General features: G+C 36.2%; 1 protein-coding gene and 1 long non-coding RNA gene across 23 annotated transcripts in view; one reads left to right on the top strand and one right to left on the bottom strand.

Moving 5' to 3' along the window:
* The window catches only part of Hdac9 (histone deacetylase 9), an 832,819-nt gene that overhangs the window by 761,008 nt on the left and 55,670 nt on the right, over positions 1-16,141 (top strand). The window lies entirely within an intron of this gene.
* The window catches only part of LOC116079701, a 25,625-nt gene continuing 19,919 nt past the window's right edge, over positions 10,436-16,141 (bottom strand). For both annotated transcript variants that reach the window (XR_004114128.1, XR_004114127.1), the window contains exon 4: positions 10,436-10,781. This is a non-coding gene — a long non-coding RNA (uncharacterized LOC116079701). The remainder of the gene's footprint in view (positions 10,782-16,141) is intronic.

Genomic DNA, 16,141 nt, shown 5'->3' with positions numbered 1-16,141 from the left:
GACTTTTCTAAAACTCCTTGATAAACAGAAGATGAGAATTGGCAGGTCCAAATACCTAGATGCCCATAGAACCCCATCCAGAATTCAGTGTTAGTACCCTTTGTAATTGTTGGTCAGTATTATCCAATGCCAATTTGTGGTGCTACCCTGATTCTGTGACTGAAGGTCACAAAGCAGAAAAAAAAATCTTTCCTACCACCTAACAATTTTTAGGAAAAAACAATCAACAAATGTCTTGGGGAGTGGGTTAACTACCTGATGGAGAACAGCTGGGTCTCTTAAGAAAAACAATTTCTCTTTAATAAATTTGTCTGAGGTTGAAAGTGATGCTAAAGAGTTGCGCAGCTTTTGAGAGGAGCCACATTCCTGTAAGAGTCACGTTGAATTTCCGTGGCCATCCATGACTAATCAGACAATTTTAAATACCCAGTTGTTATTTTTGTTTCCAGAAACTATTGTACTTTTGGTTCAATTAAAAAATAGTAATGATTATACCTTAATAAAATCCCAACATTTTTATCTTCTGGATCTGTCTGATAATATTCAGATTATGGAATTTTAAGTATGCTTGAAAATATGAACTGCTCTTCTTAAGGAGCAGTAGATCTAAATGCTACTCATCCCTGATATATTCTTGCTCCTAGGCTAGGACATCTGGGAATATCTTGGGTTTGAAATTCCATTGCCTAAACTCATTACAGACTCTTGTTGAAAGATATTCATGACGTCTCTTTCTATCGATTCTAGAATGGCCAGCAGATCATGCTTCTCATTTACTTAGTACATATGCAGCTAGTTGCCAGAGTCCCAGCAACTTTTCTTAATCTTTGCTGTGCCCAGCCTGAATCTGGACCTGTTACTTCATTCTCTCATTCACTCTATCCCATCATCTTTAAGATCCCTTAAGTGTTTTGAAGTACTTGAACTACAGTGTTGCCATCCTTCGTAGGATAATCTGTCTGTAACATTGTACAAGTTTTATGGTATCTTTTGTAAATACGTTGAAACCCAGGGTTTATTCACAAAGAAAGCATAACATGAGTCTCAATACTTCTAGAATTAACCATTTTCATATCCCATACCTCCAACTTGGAAAAGCATAAAACAACATGACCTAAAAGGCATGGGAGAATGCCCTTGGCAAAGTTTATTAACACTTCTTCAAATTATGATAGTTATGTTAAAAGCGCCGATGTGTATAGTGTATGAAAAGGATCTCCTAGGTTCAGCTATCATAATTTTTATCAAAAAGAAAGAAAAAAAAGACAAAGGCGAATAGCATAAAAGAGAAAAAACACTTGGGTAGTCAATATATGAAGCAAAGCCTTTTTGTTGTCCACATAAAGAATGAGCCAAGCATTTTAAAAGATAGTGTAGGAAGAATTCTGACCATGTTTACATGGTAAATTTCCTACTCCCTACTCTTTACTGGGTTAGTTTCTTTTTTATAATGACTTTGTTAGGCTTATTAGATTCTAACAAGGCTTCCTAAGTGCTGTGTTTTCCTTTGCAAATGTTCCTTAAGTATTTCAATTAAATGGTTATTTATTTTGTAAATTAGCAATAGCAAATATGTAATAATAGCCTATATATTACAGAGTTCTTGATCTTTAAAAAATATCCAGGGCCATCTCATATTTATTTAACATACAATTGCTGTCTAATTTAATCTAAATTGAGACCTACAATTTCGAGGGTTTCTAAGCTTCTTTTTAAGACAGGAAAAATAAGAAATCATCAGTTTTGCCTCAAGGGTAGATACCTATCTTTTAAAATCAGGTATTTGGGTCTTGAAATTAAAAACCAAGGTCATTTGGGAAATACAATTCCAGAGAATGCTTTTGGCAAAGAGACATACATCCCCAAATGCTATAGAAGGAAAAATTTAGCTTTTTTCTTTTACTACCATTGCCCAAAACCTTATAATAAAGCTGATACTTATCTGACATTCTAATGATGAATTATCACCTGTTCATGAGGGACACGTATGATGAGTCTCAATAGTGACATTTTCAATGATGCTTTTCAAAGAAAAGAATACTTTTAACATTATGTTGCACATACTACACATGTTGATGTAAAAATACCAAATATTTTAAAGGATTATTTGGAAGTAGCCATAAAGAGCATAGAAGAGACTGATGGGTACATCGCTGTGAACAGTCAGTTGCAAATGGTACAATGTGAGCTGAGTTTGGGGGTACTGCTGTGAATGGTGCAGTGCTGAACTGGAGATGTACCTAGATCTGAGACTTAGTTTGAAAAACAATGAGAGGATTTTGATAGAGTGGGGTTTTACACAAAAAAAGTACAAAAAAATACCCCAAGCAGATTGTTTCTCAATATTGATTAATGTAATTGGAAGCTTACACAAGAATGCTTTTGTCATGGATGTATGAGTATTTTAGTCAGGAAAGATTGACACTTTGAATGCAGCACTAATGTCTTTGGATCTAGTCAAGTGGCTTGATGGAAAGTCCTGCCACCAAATGAAAGAATGTCACCATGTTCTGGCCATTAGTGACTGACCTAGCTGATAGGGCAAGTGAACTTTCTTATTACATGTTCTTCCATTGGTCATGGTATATTGCTGAAGTGAGATAAAGTAACATGTGCCTGGTTCTGTTAGCTCTACAAACGTTAGCTTATGAACTACTGGTGGCAAGTACTTTCTTTGTTTGACTCACAGGATATAACTATTGGCCAGCAAAGTTACTGTCAATACTCAACAAATATTTCTTACGTGAATGTTTTCCTTCATATATTTTGACTGAGTCAGCTTGAAACCATAGTGTTCTGCTTTTCACTCTATGTGAAAATAAAGCAATGGGATTCTTTGTATTATGGGTTTATGTTACCAATAGCCTGAGACAAGAAGGGGTTGACTTTTCTCTTTGGGATTGTGTCTCTTTGGTTTGAATTTCTTCCTTAAATACTTTTTATCCTTCATTCCCCATACTTAATCCCTGAGAAAGATTTTTCTACTCAACATTTCAACACTATCTTTTAAAAAGCATCCTTAAAGGAAGTAGGGCTTGGGAGATACCTGTATCATTAAAGTGCTTTTAAGAAGACCTGAGTTTGTTCCTCAGGATCAATATATTTTAATATATGTGGTAGTGTAGAATTAGTCACAGTGCTGGGAAAGAGCTCTCTGACCACCAGCCTAGTCTTTCTGTTGGTGTCTGTGCCAGTGACAACTTGTCTCAAAATCAGTAAATAAATAAACAACAAGCAAATAAATATAAATAGCTCCTGAGGAATGGCATACAAGGCTAGTCTTTGACTCTACCAGCATATACTATATACACAAATGCATCATGTACACACATATACCTGTACCCTATATGTATCTGAACACACAACACACACACATGACTGATTTTCCATAACAATTATAGCATAAAAGTATTTTTATACTTTTATTTTATTTACTTTTTTGGCAAAAAAAATACACTTGAGTCTAATTAACTGCAAAATGGAAACTACTGTTAAAAGCAAGGCTTCTAGAGTCAGAGCTTTCAGATACTACCTTTGACATTTCACCTTTAACAATGTACTTGACTTCTTGCTTTTTTGACTCATCAATGAGAACAAATATATTCCCTTTTGCATCATTTTGCAAACATGTTACAAACTGTTTAATAAGGAAGCTATCCTATAATAAACTCCATAGAAACATTAACCGTTAGTGAACAGTTGGGCAATGCTTAACGGTTTATTCTTCAGTAATTTAACCTCTATGCATTGTACTTGCCCAGCCTTGTGGTAGGTGCTAAGATTTGGCTCCAAACTTTAGATGTTTAAAGACTCATTAGAGGTAAACATGTTAAGAACTTTATAGAAAAAAATTGCTATGAAAATTGGACAAAGAAAACATGAAATAAATGGGTTACAATTTACTTTCAAGATGGATGAGAGATTCATAAATAGAAGCTCAAAGTGGGGGATACTGATTGATGAAAGTATTCTCACCAAACTATTTAGCAGATATGTGCAAGTTCAGAGTGAGTGTGGGGTATGATAGAATGTAGAGAGAGGAGGTTAGGTTGTGTCTTGAAAAAACTAGAACTAGATTCTGAAAATGTGAGAACCAGCTAAAGTATTGAACTCACCATGCCATGGTACTGAACCTAGACTTTCCTGACAGCATGTTTGTTATCTCTAAATCTAGGGTTTTCTACTTTATATGTTGTCTTAGCTATCTGAAATCTCATCAAGAACAAGGTGTGTTGCTTAGAAAGGCTTTGCACTATGTAACCTGCTGCACTGAGGATGTCTCTTAAGCAGAGCCTTAGCAGAGCTCAGAAGTTAGTACATTTCTAGGCTCTACAGTGGTCACCTAGATTCCATCAAACCATGCTTGTGCAGGAATTATGTACTGTGGGCTTGTTTCTTGTTTATTTGTTTGGTGTTTGTTGGCTTAACAAAGTCAGCAATAGATACTAGCTTTTTTTTTTTTTTGAGTCTCATCACAACTAAATTTGAATACAGGTGCCTACTTAGCAAGATTATCAGTACATTTGTTAATTTATTCTCTGGGTATGAGATGTATGTCTTCCTGTAATGATCGAAGTGATTTTATAGCTATATTTATAAAAAAACAACAACAACAAAAAAAACAAAACAAAACAAAAAAACAAAAAAAAAGCAAAAATAAAAACAAAACCAAAAAACCTTTTTATCTTTAATTTTTTTTACAATCTAGTTGTTGTTCCCCTCCCATTCTTCCCTCTAACAGTTGCATATCCCATTCCTCCTCCCCATGTCTCCAAGAAGATGTCCCTACACCCCTACATACCCCTACATCACACCAGGCCTCTACATTTCTGGGGCCTCAATTCTCTCAAGGGTTGGGTGTGTCTTCTCTCACTGACGCCAGACCAGACAGTCCTCTGTTGTACATGTACTCATTAATAAGTGGATATTAGCAAAAAAAAAAAAAAAAAAAAAAAAAAAAAAAATACAGAATACCTAGGATACAATCCACAGAACTTAAGAAGGTTAACAAGCCAAAGGGCCCAGTGAGTATTCTTCAATCCCACTTGGGAGGGAGAATAAAAGGACCTCTTAATAAATTAAGCCAGGCGGTAGTGGCGCACGCCTTTAATCCCAGCACTTGGGAGGCAAAGGCAGGCAGATTTCTGAGTTTGAGGCCAGCCTGGTCTACAGAGTGAGTTCCAGGACATCCAGGGCTATACAGAGAAATCCTGTCTTGAAAAACCAAAAAAAAAAAAAAAAGTAAATTAAGACACTGATGCCTTTTGGATGATATTGACTACTTATCTGGCAGTGCTTTGAGACCATGAATGGATCCAATGGGCTTGGATTAATCAATGCCTGTGTTGCCTTGAGCTGAGTGATGCATGTTGCATGTATGATCTTAGGTGAACCAAGCAGCATTACTATTGTCATGTTAGAAATGGAAACTTAAGTGAAGACTTATAAATGTAATACTTACAGATCTAATACTGCCTCCAAGTGTCTTCCATAGGCACTTACATTCTTTATCTCTAAGCCTTATGTCCCTTTATTTATTTTGTGAGACTCATTGTTCTTGTCAACTGATATTTGTCTACAGAAAATACTCTATTATTTTTGATTCTTGGAATCCAGAACTCTAGTGTTGCCACAGTTATTCATAGAGATGAGCACAGGAGTCACTGGCTCCATTTGAATTGTTCAGACTTCGTAATGGTATCATCATTGCTTAATTTTAACCAGACTGCATTTGCTCAGTATCATTTGGCCACTTACAGATGGGCATCAATGAAGAGTAGACCCTATGCATTTGATAAACTGTTGGAAACAGCAGTAAAAGCTAGTTGTTGGCAATTAAAGTTGCAGTTGGGGTTTGGCAAAGGTCTGTGTCCAGAAAAGTTTTCTTGGGAGTTTTTTTCTCCTTATTGGTTTTATACTTGTATATTTTAATAGAAATGTAATAATATATTTCTATGTTGCAAACTTGTTTTTATTTAACACAAAAAAGCAACAATTTGTAAAAGAAAAAGGAAATGTAGAAGAAAAGAGGAGGAGGAGAGAAAGAAGGAAGAAGAAGAAGGAGGAAGAGGAGAAGGAGAAGGAGAAGGAGAAGAGAAGAAGGAAGGAGAGGAAGAGGAGGAAAAAGAAGAAGAAAGAAGAGATAAAGAGAAAGAAAAGAGTATTTGGTATCAAGGCCCTGTTTCTCAGGTAGCTCTTTTTGAGGTAGAAGACTTATCTGAGAACATAGCCAGTATTAATATAAATGTCGTTGCCGAGAAACAGTGAGAAATGCATTCTCTGGGGATCTGGATCCAATTCTAGGTGTGTTGTTGATTGTTTGCCTTCATAATTCCACTTTTAGTATCTTATTTTTCTTGCTCTTAAAACTAAAAAAGAAAAACCAACACACATAATCTTGATTTCTAAATACTATTTAATTATGTCTTTGAATGAGAACACTGAGGTTCAAGAAGAATTTGAATCATCCTGTGTCCACTTGACATATCAGGTTTATATGAACCATCAAAGGCTTCAGTAGATATCACTGCAATAAGTAACAAGTGACATGCTTAGATCACAGACAGATGGGTTGATGTGCGTAATATTGTCAGTCAAACTTTCCTACTATGCTTATTATTGAGAAGACTTAAGTCTTAATTTTATTGTTTAGAAATAAAACAGTGAAATATTTCATTGTTTCAGACTTTGTTTAAAATCCAGTGCAAATATCCACTTTCTTTCCAAAGTGCTGAGAATGGAAACTTATTTTACTTCCCAGAGTATCACTGACTAGAAGAGTAAAAGGAATTTTACTGTATTTGAAAATGCCTTTCTTTAAAACATATGTAATATTTATAGGGCAGCTTGGAGTAAGCCAGCTGAAAGATTTAATGATAATAATCTCCATATTTCTTCTAAAATTGATTTCCGGTTTCGATGAACTTGGAAAGGGTCTTGGGACATCAAATAAGTAAAGATCTTAACATGAAATGAATCTTCAGACTATATTCATAGATTTGCATTTTAAACATGACCAGAAAAATATATATCTTTACCCATTATTAAGGTGATACTTAAATGAATTTTTTTCATTTACATGAAATGGACCTTTTTGGCCACAGATGAAAGGGTTTTATGGTAGCAACAATGGTTTTGTGAGTTAAATGATCCCAACATCATCAGGAATGAATCACAAGTGCCTACCATATGAATTACAGCACCATGAGCCTTAAAAGGTATTTTTGTGGCAAGCATTCCTCCCATCTGCACATTCAGATTCTGCTTTGAAGTTAGCTTGGGAGCCTCACAGTCCATGAGAAAGCCACATGCTACCCCAGCTTCTCTATTTTTCTGAAGACTCTATTTTTCTGTAGAACAACAGAGTAGCTTAATGACCAAGGTGCTTAGCTAAGAAAATGGCTACACTTTGTATAATTAGAGTTCACTGTAGAAACAGTCTTCAGTAATATTTTTTTCTGAATAAACATTTAGAGACTATGCCAGCTGATGGGCAACATTAAATCAATTTCAAAATCAATTTGGGCAAAAACATTTGATCCCTTTGATCTTTTCTGTATGGAATATTTAATGAAACCTTTACAAACATTTCAGGCCCCAATGAAACTAGTCTGTTAATAAATGAGCATAATGATACTGTGTCTTAGGCATGCAATAGTCACAAAAACGATAGGAATCTTAAGATAATGGGGGCAAATATTTCACGAGAACCTCGCTACCACTGACTTTCACTCTAGTACCTCTGATAAATGGCAGTGCTAGACATAGAGGAAAGTTAGCTGTAGCGGCATGTTGGTTTGGGTTTTTTATTTGATATATTTGTAGTACAGACTCAGAAAACAGTAGCTACAAAAGACCTGTAATGGATGGGAAGCAAGTGTCAGCAAAGTTGGGCTTTGTAAATAAATACTAAGTGTGGTGACTTATCTAAGCAAAAACTTCGTGTCACTACGTCTGTATTAATTGAGTGATTCATGGCACAGGTGTGCGTCCTTGGGGTTTCTCTGGTGACTCTCAACTCCCATCTCATGTCCTGTCTATGGCAGGACAGCAAGATAGAAATGGAAACTACATTGCAGTTGGAGAGAATTCCAACTTCAGCCTGCAGGAGATTTCCCTCAGGTTTTACTTCCATAGAGACTTCCAGTGCCATTTACAATGTCAAGAACAGACTTTTTGGGAGGTTCTTGGGTATCTTTGAGCTCTCCCAAGATTATATAGGTTGTTTACAAGAGACATCACCATAGAACCTTAAAGAATAAGACTTAGAAAATATTGACTGCACTTCATTATAATTTTGCCTCCACATGATTCAGCCATCATAGCCACCCCACAGCCTTGTTTAAAGAGAGAAGTCACTAAGCAGAAGAGCAAACCTGTCCCAAGCAATACGCAGGAGCACAGGAATCATCACAGAAAGTGGTATTTTATTATGCATGAGCTGCCTTTTTAATCTCACATAAAACTTAACAGTGATAACAAAAATCTAAAAAACAAACTTGGCTGATATATTATTGTATATGAAATGACGATGATGTATTTTCAGCACAGTAACATTTTAACAGTTTAAAAAAACTAATATGATTGTGTTTTATGTATAAAATAAACATCAATAAACTACAAAAAAAGCAGAAATGACCATCACTGTTTGATGGAAGCATGGGTTTGTTATTATATAATTTGTGTTACTGCTTTTGTTTATTTAACTTATTTATCAAATGAGAAGCTAATCTTTATGGAATAAATAATAGCATATGTCATGATTTTTACATAATACACTGATATGCAGAGATACTCTATTATTATCTTTTTACCATTTTCAAATGGTCTACAATGAATATACTAATTTTGGTCTTCAAAATAGTTTTCTTCTAGAGAAAATTACAATAAAACTAGTTATGGCTGTTTCTCTTTATTACTTCTACACTTTGCAAATGATCTGAAAACCTGAGGGTAATGGCTTTGAGCTGTGCCAACTGGAGAGATGTCTGGGTTGGTGTCCCACGCCTTAGCTATTAATTATGTATATAAGGTTGAATCTTTGAGATCTTCAAGAGGAACTTTCCATTTCAAGCAACTTTTCTGAACTCATGAAAATGCTGACACAAAATGACTTCTTTGGCAGAGCGAAGACTCATAGAGTGTCAGGAAATCTCCCTGAAATTGATAATTCAATATTTTCCCATATTTACAGCTCATTTGATACTCTTTAGGGAGAAAAAAAAAATACATCTGCTTCTACTGTATTAACAGAACCAAACAGGATTTTAAATTAAAAGTGCTTCTCCAAATGCCTTCAGCAGTCATGGCTGGGTTTCTGTAGTTTTCCAGTTCAGCTGTTGTAGACTGAGTGAGGCCCGGCTCTCATAGTTTCTTGGGTTTGAATACCTGGTCCCCAGCTTATGCCATTGTTTAGGGAGGCTGTGAAACCTTTTGGACATGGGCCCTGGCTGTCAGACATAGGATAATGGGGTAGAACTAAAGGGTCATAGGCCAGCTAGCCTTGTGGCAGGAGCTATTTGCTTCCTGACAGCCTACACACATAAACAGCTGCCTCGTGTTTCTGTGGGAGCCATTCCTACCACTCTGCCTTTATGGCTGTGATGGACTGTGCTCCTGAACCATGAACCAGAATAAATCCTTCTTCTCTTAATGTGTTCCTGTCAGGTATTCTGTCAATGATGAGAACAGCAACTGATCCAGCTGTGTTTGGTTATTAAGAGAAATAATTTGTTTCAGACTACATTCACTCTGGCAGTTATAATTTCATACTATCTACATTCTTTCTAAAGGAAATATCAGCCAGGGTACATGCAGACTATGTTATATACAGTCTAGGGATGTAATGTAGTATATAGCATAATATTTTTTAAGTACTATAGTCATGCCTTAATCTACAAAATGACCTCAAAAGAAGTGGTGTCAAATCTTTCTTGGAAAAGACACACACATATACAAATACATGCACATACATACACATGCACACACATACGCACACACACACACATACACACACACACAAGCACATATACACTCACAGTCCATGTTTCTTATTGAACTCACTACTTGTGACTGCAAGTCTCAGGGAGCTGCCTATGCTAGTTCCAATCACTTGGTATCAATATCCGGGCCTGTTCACATGGTTGCTACTCCCTCGGTTCTGTAGTTCTTCCGAAACAACCAGTACACTGTGGGATTCTAATTCATCTCTGTAGCCCATGCTCACTTGATCCCACCATGCCTTGTGTTATACTGTCACATCTCTACACTTGAGTACTCAACCCACCAGCTCTCTCAGGCAGGGTACTCCCTCTTCTTCAAGGAAGGACTCTTAAGATAAATTTTCAGCTCCAAATGCTATGAAAAGTGAGAAAGTGAGAAAAGCCCTTATATCATTAGTGAATTTAGAAGTAGCATGAAGAAATACAATTCATGACAGTTATTAAAACCAAGCTTCTAATCAAACAGATACATATTCACATGCATAGATCTGGCTTCAATTAAAGCTTTCCTGTCCTGAAAGTAATGTCTTGGCTTTGGTCACTGTACCAGCTGTCATTTGGATGTCTCATACGTGTGCAGGAGAAACGGGCACAGAAGAACTTGGGATAATAAGACTGAGAGATTCTTCTTGAATTACTGCTTAGATTAGAAAGAGGGTTAGTACGAATTTCATTTCGTTGCTGTGCCTGCTGACTTGCTCATGCATAACCACCCAAGCTCAGCTGCCTCCATCTCTGACTCCAAGGATCACATGGGCAGCATGTGAGTGGAAACAACGCCTGTAGGTAAAAGAAAGAGGAATTTGGACAGAGATCAAAGATTAGCTTCATTCCACTGTTTCCTCTGGCTTTTTACCATCCCATCTAAATTTGGCATTTTATGGGACTTTTCTTATATTCTCAAAGGTAAAACTGAGCTTAAATCAGATTTCTCTGTCTCTGTTTGAAAAAAAAAAATACATGTGATTTGATTTGCTCAGCAGGAGTTTTTATCACTCAATTCCCAGCTTCTAGGAGCATTTAGTATGAAATATATAATATATGGACTTGTGGGTTTTTTTTTAAATTATATCCTGATAATGGTAACAAAGACCTGGTTAAGTTACAAAAAAAGCTGTTTAAAATACTTAACAATACGATTAACTGTGACCTTGTCTAGGATATTTTAAAAGTTTTTTTACAGTGAAGTGAATTGCTATGTGCTGTTAATGTTGACTGAGGCAAAGAAAGTTTCCAAGCACTAGGGTTCTACCAGGCTTTGTGACTCCCTGGGTAACAAGGTGCAGGCCACAGACATCATTCTAATTCTTGTATTTCGGTTGTGAGCTTAGCATATAATAGCTGAGACATCTCTCTCATTCCATCCTCCTCATTCCTAAGTGTTCTGTGTAAAATAATCAGCTGTTCCACAGGAAGTAAGAGACACTGAAAAGCTGGAACACTATTTTGACTTGTTTTTCATATACTCTTAAAAATAATTTTTGCCACTATATCAGAATATGGGACATTTATAAAGTGACTGTTTTGATTCTCATCCAAACTGTAGTTAAGTGGTTAGTATTCCAGTGTTTCAGGGTGGTAGCCAGGAAGCCATGTCATATAAGATCAAATGCTAGACCACAACTGAAAATCTGTACAGTTGCTTATTGAGAATTTCAATTCACTGTAAACTTTAAGATGATATAGTTTATTGTGATTTTGTCCTAAAATGGAAACAATGCTTGCTTAAGTTCATGTTCTTACTACTTGACCATTCCATTGGGTCTTTCTTTCCTCTGCCAACTAGATTCCAGGGATTTCTTTTTATATATAAATATAAGGCTGTAATACTTGAGAGAAGTACAAGTGTCAGACCTGAAAACAATCCAGGCATACCTTAAAACATAAGCTTCTGTGTGCATATTTGCTCTTATAGGTGTTCATGCTTTGATATGTGCAGATTTGTACAGGGTTTCAAACACAATGAGCTGTATGAGTCCAAGGATGGGAAATCAGGTGTTATATTTCCCATTTAATTAGAAAGAGTAATACAATAAACAAAAGTTCTTCGAGCCCAGGAAAGCATCAAGTAGGTGGCAAAACTGAAGAGAAAGAAGACCACTGATTAGTGAGTTGAGCAGAAAGGGCAAAGAGGTGGAGCATGTGGGAATCTTCAGGCAATTGTAACTTTTTCTTGGAAGACTATGACAGGGAACACATGACACACTGCACACAAAGTATGAGGCATGACCATCGACTATAGTTCACAATAATGCACTCACTGATAAGTGGACATTAGTCCAGAAGCTTGGAATACCAAAGATACAATTCACAAACCAAATGAAACTCAAGAAGAAGGAAGGCCAAAGTGTGAATACTTCAGTCCTTCTTAGAAGGGGGAACAAAATACCCATGGAAGGAGTTTCAGAGACAAAGTGTGGAGCAGAGACTGAAGGAATACCATCCAGAGACTGCCCCACCTGGGGATCCATCCCATATACAGACACCAAACTCAGACACTATTGTGGATGCCAACAAGTGCTTGCTGACAGAAGCCTGTTTTAGCTGTTTCCTGAGAGGCCCTACTAGTGCCTGACAAATATAGAGGTGGAGGCTCACAGCCAACCATTGGACTGAGCACAGGTTCCCAATGGAGGAGCTAGAGAAAGGACCCAAGAAGCTGAAGGGATTTGCAACCCCATAGGAGGAACAACAATATAAGCTAACCAGTACCCCCAGAGCTCCCAGAGACCAAACCACCAACCAAAGAGTAAACATGGTGGGACTAATGGCTCCAGCAGCATATGTAGCAAAGGAAGGCCTTGTTAGTCATCAGTGGGAGGAGAGGCCCTTGGTCCTGTGAAGGCTTTATGCCTCAGTGTAGGGGAATGCCAGGAAGCAGGAGTGGGTGGGATGGTGAGCAGGTGAGGAGGGAGAGCATAGGGGATTTTCAGAGGGGAAAGGAGGGGAAAAAAGAAATTATACTGAATGTAAAATACTAATGTAAACTAGTAACAGTAAAAGGATAGGAATGCCAGTTACTGTCTGTATCAATTTCTTGGTAATTTCCAGACCATTCTGAAAAATAACGTTTGTTAATTTTTAAAAATGCATTTGGTTAAAAATGAAGTATTCCTTCTGTATGTTAACAAAACATAAAAATGAAGTGTCACACAGAAACAACTCTTTTATTTTTTATGCATTTATTATGCAATTATTTCTGCAATTGGACAGGTTTATATACGATGAAATAAAAGATGTTGAATGAGAAAGTCCCAATTTGGCAAAATGTTGATCATTTTAAAATATCAATCCCCAAATCTTCATTTTTCAGAGCATGCTTCTTGCATGCCTAGAAAAGACAGCCAGAGTGTGAACCTATAATAGGTAGGGATATGACTCAAGACCAAGGACAACAGAAGGCCAGCTCAAAAGGACAGGGCATGTGAGAGAAAAACTGCTGCTTAAAAAAAAAAAAAAAAAAAAAAAAAAAAAAAAAAAAAAAAAAGACAAGCCTATTTGATTTATCATTACTGAGAGAGGAAAAAGAAGCAAAAGGAAAGAGAAAGGAAAGAAGTGAAAAATGAAGGAAATTCTGTGTGTGATCATGCTCTTCAGTACATATTTGTGATAAATATGCCAAATCAAAACCCTAAATCAACTCTGCAATCCATGATAGTAAAATGGATCCTAGCTGACGGTATCTCAAGCATTGAGCAGAAGAACGCAAATTTACACTGTAAATTTTCCAGGCTTGAAGGGCAGATGCAGTTTTCAACCCAGGAATCTTAGTTAAGTTTGATACAATAAAATATAATAGAATAATGGCTTAAAAGCAACTGATTTTTTTAATTGCTGTTGTCATGCCATAGCAGAAAGCCAGCATGGTTAGGTTCTGCTGAAGGCTTCCATATTTCTACAACTTCTAGTAGCCTCAAGTGCCAGGAAAAAATAACAACAACAAAACAAACAAACAAAACAAAACAACAAAAATGGTTAGAGGACTCTTTGGGATTCCAGAGTTTTTAAAGTTTGAGGTTATCGCCTAATTACCAAGAAGCCCACCTGCTGCTACCACCTGCTGCTACCACCACACCCAAGGCAATTGGGATACCAAAATACCAACAAGAAAGAAGTGCAAGAGAGGGAACAGAAGCTCAGTTCACTGCACCAGGCTTCAAAGATTTCTCATCTATAAGACTGTACTCTATATTAGCTCACGAAATGAAAAATAAAAACAGAAGTAAACAAAACAGAAATAAGAAAATTCAAGGAGCCGTAGAGATGAATCTATACAAAAACCAAAGATCCACCTAAACTTGTAAAGGGTTTAAATTTCAGATGTAGAAAATAAAATATGCTGGAAAGTATGAAGGCATAAAAGGCACAAGCAAGGAATGGGGGACTATGAAAATAATTTGGAATTATGAAATATAAACAGAAATACTGAGATTAAACAATATAATCACTTCAAGTTAATAAAGATTCTAAACAGACTGGAAATTTTTGAAAGGATAAAGGTGGGAAAATAGTTACGAAGGGAAAAAAAATCTACGTAAAAAGAGAATATATCCCACATAAAGAGAAGTGGAAAATATGAAGCATTAAAGAGATATTGGTAGCAAAATATGCATACATCCCATTGGAGTTGGAAAATGATAAAAGATAAAAATACATAATTTTAAAGTAAACATGAACATATAAATAATAGAAGAGATTCCTAAGAAAATATAATTGAAGAAGGCACAGATAGCATGAGAAGTCCTATAATCCTCCAAAAATTAAATCAATTGTCAAAAGCTTTCACCACAGAGAGCTCAAGCCTAAGTGACTTTAGAGAAAACACCTGTCTAGCATTCTAGGTCAGACAACAAAGGCAGGACTCTAGCTACATCACAACTCATCATAATCAACACAAGAATGGAAAACTCAACATTATTCTTATTTGTGAACATGCGTCAAACATCTTAAGAAAATATTAGATTAGTTGAGTTCATACAAAAGAACTAATATATCAGAAGCAATCTTATTTTATGTCATTAGTGCAAAGATGTCTCAATATTAGAAATATTCATGAAGGCATTCTAACTCACAGTATCTCCAAATTGTAGGAAGAAAGAAAAAGCCCAGTCCATGTAGAGGGTTAAATGAAATTCTACAGCTGTTTAAATGATAACTCCAACTCCAACTAGAAATGGAGAGCTCCCCCCTAATACAGAACGAAGCCCTAGCAATAAAGCCTGGTTCATCCACCCTTTCAGAAAGGTCTACCATGAGCTGACAAGGCTGTGCCAGATCTGAAATTCTCATGTTTGCATCTAAGTGTGGGAGCTGGTAGTAGACCTTTGGAAATAATCTGGGATTACTTAACAGATTTTAACTCACAACTTCATTCCATTCTTACATATGTGCCCCAGAAAACTTTCATTAAAATATTCCTGGCAACATTGTTTGCAATAGCAACAACTAAAAACTAAAAGTTTTGTAGCAACAATAACAAATATCTATAGGAAGAAAAATAGACAAGCAAGTAATTCATCTCTTCCGTGAAAGGAATTAGTCTATTAGACAGCAAAGAACTATAGCTCCATGCATCAACATGGTGGAGAAACACAATACGTAAAGAGGGCCAGCTGAAAATAAATGAAGCTGCTTGTTTGTGTAAGGTTCAAAGGCAAGCAAATTAAACAATAGAACTTAAAAAGCTAAATACATTCCCTTGTAATTAATAAATATTATGATTTTCTTCAAAAATAAAAGCTAATTTATACTCCTGAGGGGAACGAATGCTATTGGAGAATGGCATGCACAGGGTTTCACCAGAAGTGCCAACAACACTTTTCTTGAAAAACAAGTGAGATTGTTATTAATTCATTTGTAGCCAACTAATATATAGATGGCAGTTATATATTTTTCATTTATCAAATATTTTACAATAAAAAGCTAAAAAAGTTGAACCATATATAACAGTAAAATATAATATTACTGCTAGAAACTTTTCTTTTATAATAAAGATTAATCATGAAGACAAGAAGCACGTGGCAAACAGATGGAATAGTTTACCTCATTAACAGTCTGTGTGTTGTGTGTGTGTGCACGAGAGAGAGAGAGAGATACAGAGAGAGAGAGAGAGAGAGGGAGAGGGAGAGAGAGAGAGAGAG

This window comes from Mastomys coucha, unplaced genomic scaffold (assembly GCF_008632895.1).
Source record: "Mastomys coucha isolate ucsf_1 unplaced genomic scaffold, UCSF_Mcou_1 pScaffold6, whole genome shotgun sequence".
NCBI lineage: Eukaryota > Metazoa > Chordata > Mammalia > Rodentia > Muridae > Mastomys > Mastomys coucha.
This window is presented reverse-complemented; position numbering and strand designations above follow the sequence as displayed.